We start from the raw sequence: 9,200 nt of genomic DNA, 5'->3' as shown, positions 1-9,200 counted from the left end.
CGCAGCCCAGGATTCATGTCTCACCCAGTCACATTATTCTGACACCGGACCAACCAGTCCTAGTATACAACTCTCCTGTGTTCACTTTCAAGTGAATAACTATCGTTCTGATATCATTTTAAAGTGAAGCTAAAGAAACCTGGTATCGGCACTGCTGTGCATCTCCTATGATCTCAATGGTATCAAGGCACCGTGACGGGTCATAGAGATCAATTTAGATCTAGATCTATTTCCGGTTGTGTTATTTTCCTTCCACCATTCCTCGATGGAAAAGAGTTCGTGTTGTTTTTGTTTTAATTTTTGTCTTTGTCGTTGATCATTGTATACACAAATTACACAAACGTCATCTTGTGAGGGACCAAAAAATATTGAAACTCTCGGATGATTTTTTTGTGTGGTATCAACCTCGACCTACGGTCTCGGTTGATACCACAAAAAAATCATCCTCGAGTTTCAATATTTTTCGGTCCCTCACTCGATGACGTTGTGTAATCTCTATGCACTAACCCCATAATGCCAGACACCAGGCGAAGCAGCCACTAGATTGCCAATTTTAAAGTCTTAGGTATGACCCGGCCGGGGTTCGAACCCACGACCTCCCGATCACGGGGCGGACGCCTTACCATTAGGCCAACCGTGCCAGTTTCAACCACCCTCACTCTGTGTACATTACATATCATTATTTATCCTACATACGTGAGAGACTGAGACCACTCATTACATAACAATATTCTTCAAACCACAGGTGTGTATATCATGTAAATGAGGTCATGTCAAGCAAGTCTGGCAGGGACCTGTTTTTCCATTGCTTATGATGCCAAAGTCACCCGAGACAAACGTCATTATGGAAAAAAATGTGCGCTCGCTAATTCCCCTCGATGAATTTTTAGAACTAACACGTCACGCTACACTTTCCAAAGTGACGTTTCTTTGCTTTGACGTAAGAGATTGCACGAGGCTATGGAAGAGATCGTGGTTCCAAAAGAAGCGTCTACTCGACTGCCGGACGTTTTGAATAAAATACAGGTAAGTACAGTATGTAGGATAAACAGAATACTACATGGCTTGCTGTGTCGTACCAGATTAACACTCGTTGCTTTTTCAAATAGTGAACAGCTCGCTTTCGCTCGCAGTTCAATATTTTTAAAAAAACAACTCGCGTAAATCTGGTACGACACAGCAAGCCATGTAGTATTCCCTATATATTCGCATGCTTCCATGTGCATTGCCAATAATGAACTCTCCTTGTCCTCTGTTTCACTATTAGTAATTGTGATCCGGTTATAGTACAATTTGTAGCTAATACGTGCAGAATTGCGCATTGAACATTGTTTACCCAATCATCCAGGATCTCCGGCTTTCCGGTAAACATCCGCTCGTTCGTATGACAGACCAGCAAATGTCATACTCATGTGTCTGCGCTGTAATTGCGAAATGTGTGTCAATGGGTTGGGGGGGGGGGGGGGGATAGAGGCGAAAATTTAGTATTTAACGTGTGCGCCTAGACACACAGTACATGCAACGTCAGTATATATTTCTGAGTTTGTCTCAGTGCATTATCTGCTGGTAAAGTGTTTGCTAACAGGTTTTTTTTCTGGGAACATTTTCCTGCTGCAGCTGGTGCTATTTCTGCCACTGTTTCTGTTAATCCCCAGTAACTTTATCAAGGCAGCCAACAAAAACCATGGCTTTTATATGGGCCTTACCAGCGGGTATAGGAGTGATTATTCTGACCGCACAACTTCAGCTTTCTGCATTGATAGGTCAGTTTCAAGCTAGCCATGTTTGTTTCTTCGCTGTTGTTGTTGTTGTTGTTGTTGTTGTTGTTGTTGTTGTTGTTGTTGTGTTTATGGTGACGTGTGTGTACGTGCTCGCGCGCGTGTGTGTGTATGCGTGTGTGTGTGTGTGTGTGTGTGAGTGTGTGTGTGTGTGTGTGTGTGTGTGTGTGGTGTGTGTGTGTGTGTGTGTGTGTGTGTGTGTATGTATGTGTGCGTGTGTGTGTGTGTGGTGTGTGTGTGTGTGTGTGTGTGTATGTATGTGTGCGTGTCTGTTTGTCGAACTGTTTTTGTGCCAGTGTGCGTGATTGTCATTTGTGTCTGTGTGTATGTGTCTGTGTGTATGTGTGGTGTGTGTCTGTGTGGTGTGTGTCTGTGTGACTGTGTGAGTGTGTGTGTATGTGTGTGTGTGTGTGTGCGTGCGTGGTTGCGCGTGTGTATGTGTGTGTGTACGCGCGCGTGCGTGTGTGTGCGTGTGTACATTTTCTTGTAGACATGCGTGGTTGTGGGTGTATACGTGTATCCTTGCAATTTGTGTGTGATTGTAGATTTTCTTGTATGCATGTGTTTATGTCACACACAGTCTCTGCTTGTCTCTTCTGTTATCTGTCAGGAATAAGTCATTCGTACATCTTATCTCTCTTTCTAGATCCATACTCCGACAGCACCTGCGGGGACCATAACCGCTACACACACATCTGTTGTGCCGGTACCTTGCAGACCAGAAACACCAACGACAGGTGCTGTGGTTCCACGCCCTACGATTCCAGACAGCGCATCTGCTGTTCCAGAAATGGAGGAAGTGACTGGAGTCTAACGTCCAAAGGCAGAAACGACGCGTGCTGCGGTCTGACTGCCTACACCACTAGTCAAACACTGTGTTGTTCTGTGGCTGACGGGACACGCACCTCTATGAGGACCAAAGGGAGCTATGACGCATGTTGTGGTATGACGCGATACCGAACGAGCGAAAAACTTTGCTGTTCGGTGGATGACGGAAGACGTACGTCATTGATGTCCAAAGGCAGGAATGACGCATGTTGTGGTATGACGCTATACCGAACGAGCGAAAAACTTTGCTGTTCAGTGGATGACGGAAGACGTACGTCATTGATGTCCAAAGGCGGGAATGACGCATGTTGTGGTATGACGCCATACCGAACGAGCGAAAAACTGTGCTGTTCAGTGGATGACGGGGCGCGCACTTCTCTCATGTCCAGAGCGATTGGAGGGAATGACGCCTGTTGCGGAATGACGCCTTACAAGAGGAGTGAAAAAATCTGCTGCGTCAGTGACGGTGGCACCCGTTTCACTGTTAGGACCAGGCATGGAGCTTTTGACTCATGCTGATCGACGCTTCCATGAAAGCATCATGAAAAGTCGCGTAAGGCGAAAATACAATATTTAGTCAAGTAGCTGTCGAACTCACAGAATGAAACTGAACGCAATGCCATTTTACTCGTAGCATCGTCAGGCCACCGCTCATGGCAAAGGCAGTGAAATTGACAAGAAGAGCGGGGTAGTAGTTGCGCTAAGAAGGATAGCACGCTTTTCTGTACCTCTCTTTGTTTGAACTTTCTGAGCGTGTTTTTAATCCAAACATATCATATCTATATGTTTTTGGAATCAGGAACCGACAAGGAATAAGATGAAAGTGTTTTTAAATTGATTTGGACAATTTAATTTTGATAATAATTTTTATATATTTAATTTTCAGAGCTTGTTTTTAATCCGAATATGACATATTTATATGTTTTTGGAATCAGCAAATGATGGAGAATAAGATAAACGTAAATTTGGATCGTTTTATAAATTTTTATTTTTTTTTACAATTTTCAGATTTTTAATGACCAAAGTCATTAATTAATTTTTAAGCCACCAAGCTGAAATGCAATACCGAACCCCGGGCTTCGTCGAAGATTACTTGACCAAAATTTGAACCAGTTTGGTTGAAAAATGAGGGCGTGACAGTGCCGCCTCAACTTTCACGAAAAGCCGGATATGACGTCATCAAAGACATTTATCAAAAAAATGAAAAAAACGTTCGGGGATTTCATACCCAGGAACTCTCATGTCAAATTTCATAAAGATCGGTCCAGTAGTTTAGTCTGAATCGCTCTACACACACACACACACACACACACACACACACACACATACACACACACACACACACACGCACATACACCACGACCCTCGTTTCGATTCCCCCTCGATGTTAAAATATTTAGTCAAAACTTGACTAAATATAAAAAACAAATCTTCTCCATGTGTAAGAAGACGTATAACGGTCACAATAATTATGTGCCTTCTGATATCATTTGAGATGTCCAACATTTGTAATTGTCAATTAAAAAAAAGTTAGAGAAATCTTCAATATTTCGTGAATTGCGTTTAATGATTGTTTATACAACGGTCACAATACCCGTGTGACTTGGAATAATAGGCCGTGAAAAGTAGGATACGCGCCGAAATGGCTGCGATCTGCTGGCCGATGTGAATGCGTGATGTATTGTGTAAAAAATTCCATCTCACACGGCATAAATAAATCCCTGCGCCTTGAATATGTGCGCGATATAAATTGCATAAAATAAATAAAATAAAAAAATTAAAAAAAAATCCCTGCGCTTAGAACTATACCCACGGAATACGCGCGATATAAGCCTCATATTGATTGATTGAATATGCGCCTTCTGAAATCATTTGAGATGTCGTACAATTGTAATCGTCAATAAAAAAAAAAATTAAAGTTAGAGAAGTCTTAAATAATGTCGTGATTTGCGTTATGTACGTACGTGTGTGCGTGCAGGCGCGTGTGTGTGGGTGCGTGTTCGTTTGCGTGTGTATGTATGTATGTGTGTGTGTGTGTGTGGCTGTGTGGCTGTGTGTGTGTGTGGCTGTGGCTGTGGCTGTGGCTTCCTATCCGTCCGTCTATCTGTCTGCCTGTTTGTCTCTCTTTCTGTCTGTCTTGTCTGTCTGCCCGCCCATGTGTCCGTCTGTCTATGAAGATTCAAAGTCGCGCTGTCTATCCACCTGTCCATCTAAATCTTTCTTCGTGTTTCTCTCTATTTGTATCTGGTGCGCTGCCTACACAGTCACTCTACTACCGTTAACAGCAGGGGTTTGCGAAGACAGCCCAAAGTGAACAAACGGACACACTGAGTGTCACAAACGGTTCATCACCTTTAATCCACAAACTCAAACACCAAACAAATGACATGAATGGTCTCTTCGCGTTACAGCAGATTCCAACCAACCCCCCTCCCTGCCTCTGGCTGCTGGTCAAAGCATCTCAGTTTATCCGATCATCGAAGACGAACGAGCTTCTATTGATACCCCGTACCTTCAAATCATTAAAGCGACAGGTCTGCTCCTTTGTCATCAGTTCCCGCATTTCTAGATTCATAATACGATCTGACTCTTCAAAATTAATGCTGTATCAGTGTGTTTGTTTGTTTGTTTGTTTGTTTGTTTGTGCTATTTGTCTCGAAATATCAATATTAAACTTTCAAATTACCTACCATTCTTGTTTGTTTTTATTCTGAATGTGGAAACGTTCGCAGTCTATCTATTTTTGGATTTAAGTGTAGGGTCCATCCATTTAACATTCTGTCTTCAGTGAAGCTTCCCTCCCAAAGCTATCTGCATGACCATCAAGCCAAGATCGGGGTTCGCGAGTCCCTTGCCTGGGAGGCCCGTTCGGTCCTCGGACAACAGACAAAAGAATCACAATAATACCGCGCTCTTCTGCCTGTCTTGCTCAGGTTACAGACCCTGCGGCCATTGCCACTAACGTTGTTGTGGTTTGTTCGGATATTGAGGGCTGGTCTTGTTTGATAGGGAAGACGCGAGCATCTTCAAATCTTGGCGGAAGTGTGGTGTTATTTTATGTTTGTTCCGGTGGCCACTAGGGAAAGTCAGTGTCCGAGCGGATGTTTGTCACTTGATGGGCACATCCTGGTACATACTATATATATATATATATATCCTGAATACACAGTGCTACCTCTGTTTTACGGCCTCCTTAAATCTGAGAAAGTTTGGTATTTAAAGAGAAGGAGACTTATGTTAGAGGTACATTTAGTGACACTATTAAAACGTCTGAGAACATTAGGTCTTGTGCTACAGGGAGTCTTAAACTGGAGGGTCAGTATTAACAGTGAGGTTCCATTGTATTCATGCTCGGACACTCTTGGTAAACAACCTACGGAGTGCGGCGTAAAACCCACACACATATGCAGCCAGAAATACAGATGCAATCGAACGTTCATGCCTTCATTTGCACGATGGTCATCTAAATTTATTGTATAGAATCCAAAAAGATGTATTAGTTTGACGGGTTTGTCGCATTCGATCCTTAGTTAGGCGAGAAATGCAAGTACGAGGAATACGACAGAGAGAGAATGGGAAAGGGAGGTTGGAGGGGGCGGGGGGGGGGAGGGGGGTGCCAGAAGGATGCCCCTAAAAAGCGAGAGACATGGACAGATAGACGGAGACAGAAAGAGACAGTCAATGCTGCACAGAAAGTACTGTCAAGCCGTCAAGCCATGCAAGACAGCTTCTCAACATGGACCACGTCAAAGGTGATTGTTTTTATAACCATTATCTCTGAACCACAAAGCCTTGTTTACGAGCCGGCAGAATCCCGAAAAAAGCAGGCATCTTTGAAGGTTTTCAGCAACAAGCGTTTTGTCAGACGACACTGGCTGGGACAGAAGCGACCTAATCTCGGCAAAGATGGCTGTCTACAGCGCGGTGAGGCTTTGAAGTCTGCAAAAAGAATATGGCTGAACCTGTCATCCCCTCGACTAGGGACGTTTATGGTCCTGCAGCTAAGTTGTCGCGATGCGGCCGACACTAATATCGGTGCTTGTCAAATTAAAGTGTCCAGTTTCGCGTGCCGCGGTCGCCATGTTGGTCCGTCGCGATGGCTGTCGGGTAAAGACACAAATCGGGAAGGGAGGGGAGATCACTCTTGTGACAATGTGGTTGCAGTCGTGTTTGAAAACTATCAAGGAAGGGGAGATAATATTGTGGGAGGAAGAGGGAGGTGTCCGATTTTCTCGATAGTTTAAGGGAGGGTGGGGTGAGGCGGTGATAGAGGAAGATGGGCTGGAGGGAGGAGGGGGTTGTGCGATGGACGCTAGAACGAAGTGTCAGCTACGTTTGATTGGCATCGTGATAGGTTGATTGCTTTGTCAATTTTGTAGTTGAAACAGAAGCCCCATATCGTGCCAGAATGCCCCACACTGACTGCCAGCTTTCGAGGAAGCGATTTTGAGGACAAACTGTAAAATTGCGGCAGTTACTGTTACAATTATGGCCGAGGCCACCCATAGCAAAGTATGACCGGCCGATGATTGGATACTTGTGTGTGTGTGTGTGTGTGTGTGTGTGTGTGTGTGTGTGTGTGTGTGGGTGGGTGTGGGTGTGGGTGTGTGCATGACTGAGTGCGTGCGTGCGTGCGTGCGTACCGCATGTGCGCGTACGTTCGTATGTGAGCGTGTTCTTGTGCGTTCGTTCTTTCGTTCGTTCGTGTGTGCGTGTGTGCATGTGTGTGTGCGTGCGTGCGTGCATGCGTGCGTGCGTGCGAGCGTGCGTTCGTGCGTGTGTGCGTGTGTTCGAACTTGCATGAGTGCATGCTCCCGCGTGTCCCGGCATGCGTGCGTGCGTATGTGAGTGTCTACAAATGCGTCAGTGCGTGTAACAGCGAGGACATGCATGAAGATGTCAAGACTATACGTCTATGACTATATATGATTTGTGCATTTCGTAAATTTGGCTTTGGAAAAGATTTTATACAATGGGTAAATGTGTTGTTTAATGAAACCAGAAGTTGTATTGTGTACAATGGGTGGCTGTCGGAAAACTTTGATGTAAAATGTGGCATTAGACAAGGATGTCCGTTCTCACCGATGGCATTTATTATTGGTCTGGAATTTCTGGCTATACGATTTAGGCAGAGCAACGAAGTAAAAGGCCTTAATGTAACTTGTAGAAATATTTTAAAAATTCTATTATACGCCGATGATATCACTTTGTTTTTGAGAGACGCGGATGACGTTACAATGGTTCTACAGATTATAGACGTATTTTCGGAGGTGTCAGGCTTGTGCTTGAACAAGCTAAAGTCTGAAGCAATGGGAATTGGATCAAGTAAAAATATCAATTTTAATTTTGAGGTAAAATGTGTTCGGCAGATTAAAATATTAGGAGTAAACTTTAACAGCGAGAAAAGCGCATCCGAAATTGAACTAAACTGGTCAAGTAAAATTGATAAGATTAAGCAAAGCATCTTCACTTGGGAAAAAAGGAACCTGGGCATTCCTGGAAAAATTTGCATTATCAAAACTTTTCTGCTCTCACAGTTAGTTTATCTAATGCAATCTATTTGTATCCCTGACAAAGTGCTGCAGGAAATAAACACAATATTATATCGTTTTCTGTGGAGGAAAAAAGACTGTAATAAAAAAGCATTTGAAAAAGTAAAAAGAGTTGTTTTAAATAGCAGTACCGAAAAGGGTAGTATTGATATGATAGACGTCAAAACAATGCAAAACTCCTTCTTATGTCAATGGTTAAGCAAACTCTCATCTGGCAACCTTTCATGCAAATGGACATGGATCCCAAACAAATATTTTGAAGGGTTCGGTTGTGGCCTTGCCTGCTTTACTACAGCTATTCGACCGTCTAAGTTTAAGGGAATTGGAAGAATAAAATCGATATTTTGGACAGCTGTTGCTCGAACATGGTTAGAACATAATACAATTTCTCAGAACGATTGCGTGCAAGACAACTGCTTATGGAACAATCCAAGTATAATTTATCAAAATAACGTTCTGTATTATGAGAACTGGGCCCGGTCAGGCATTACGTATGTAGGAGACATGTTAGGTAATCACGGTATCAAGTCCTATCCCGCTATCCAAGCAAGTGTTTACGCTTCACCTGGCCTCTACTTGGAATATATTGTAGTTCGATCAGCAGTATCTGAATATATTAAGAAAAGCAATTATGATCCTAACCAACCTGTATTGAATAGACAAAACAATCTTCTTTTCAATAAAACGAGTATTAAAAGTGCCAGGCAATTCCGTGAATATATTGTTGAAGAAAAGTACACTACCCCGAGATCTATCAACTTCTGGCGTGATATGTTTGGCATTAATGTCGACCAGTCACATTGGAACCTGGCCAAAAATGTAACCCAAGAATCCAGATTAAGAGAGCTGCACTGGAAAATATTACACACGATTTATCCAACAAATGTTCTTCTGTATAAAATTGGAATACGAGATAGTGTGAGATGCCCCTTCTGTCCAACCGAAATAGATTACGTTGAACATTTTTTTGTTAATTGTAAGAAAATAAAAGTGCTATGGAGATACGTTGAACAAATTATTTATGAGAAATATAAAATAAGAA

At 43.1% G+C, this 9,200-nt stretch overlaps 1 long non-coding RNA gene across 1 annotated transcript; it reads left to right on the top strand.

The window, feature by feature from the left end:
• Nucleotides 1-1,506: 1,506 nt before the first annotated feature.
• On the top strand, nt 1,507-3,154 carry LOC138969087 (uncharacterized). Its single transcript, XR_011456366.1, has 2 exons — nt 1,507-1,763; nt 2,425-3,154. It is a non-coding gene; the product is annotated as an uncharacterized lncRNA (long non-coding RNA).
• The last annotated feature ends 6,046 nt before the right edge of the window (nt 3,155-9,200 follow it).

This window comes from Littorina saxatilis, linkage group LG6, assembly GCF_037325665.1.
Source record: "Littorina saxatilis isolate snail1 linkage group LG6, US_GU_Lsax_2.0, whole genome shotgun sequence".
NCBI lineage: Eukaryota > Metazoa > Mollusca > Gastropoda > Littorinimorpha > Littorinidae > Littorina > Littorina saxatilis.
Note: the sequence above shows the minus strand (reverse complement) of the source record. Positions and strands in the feature narration are given on the sequence as shown.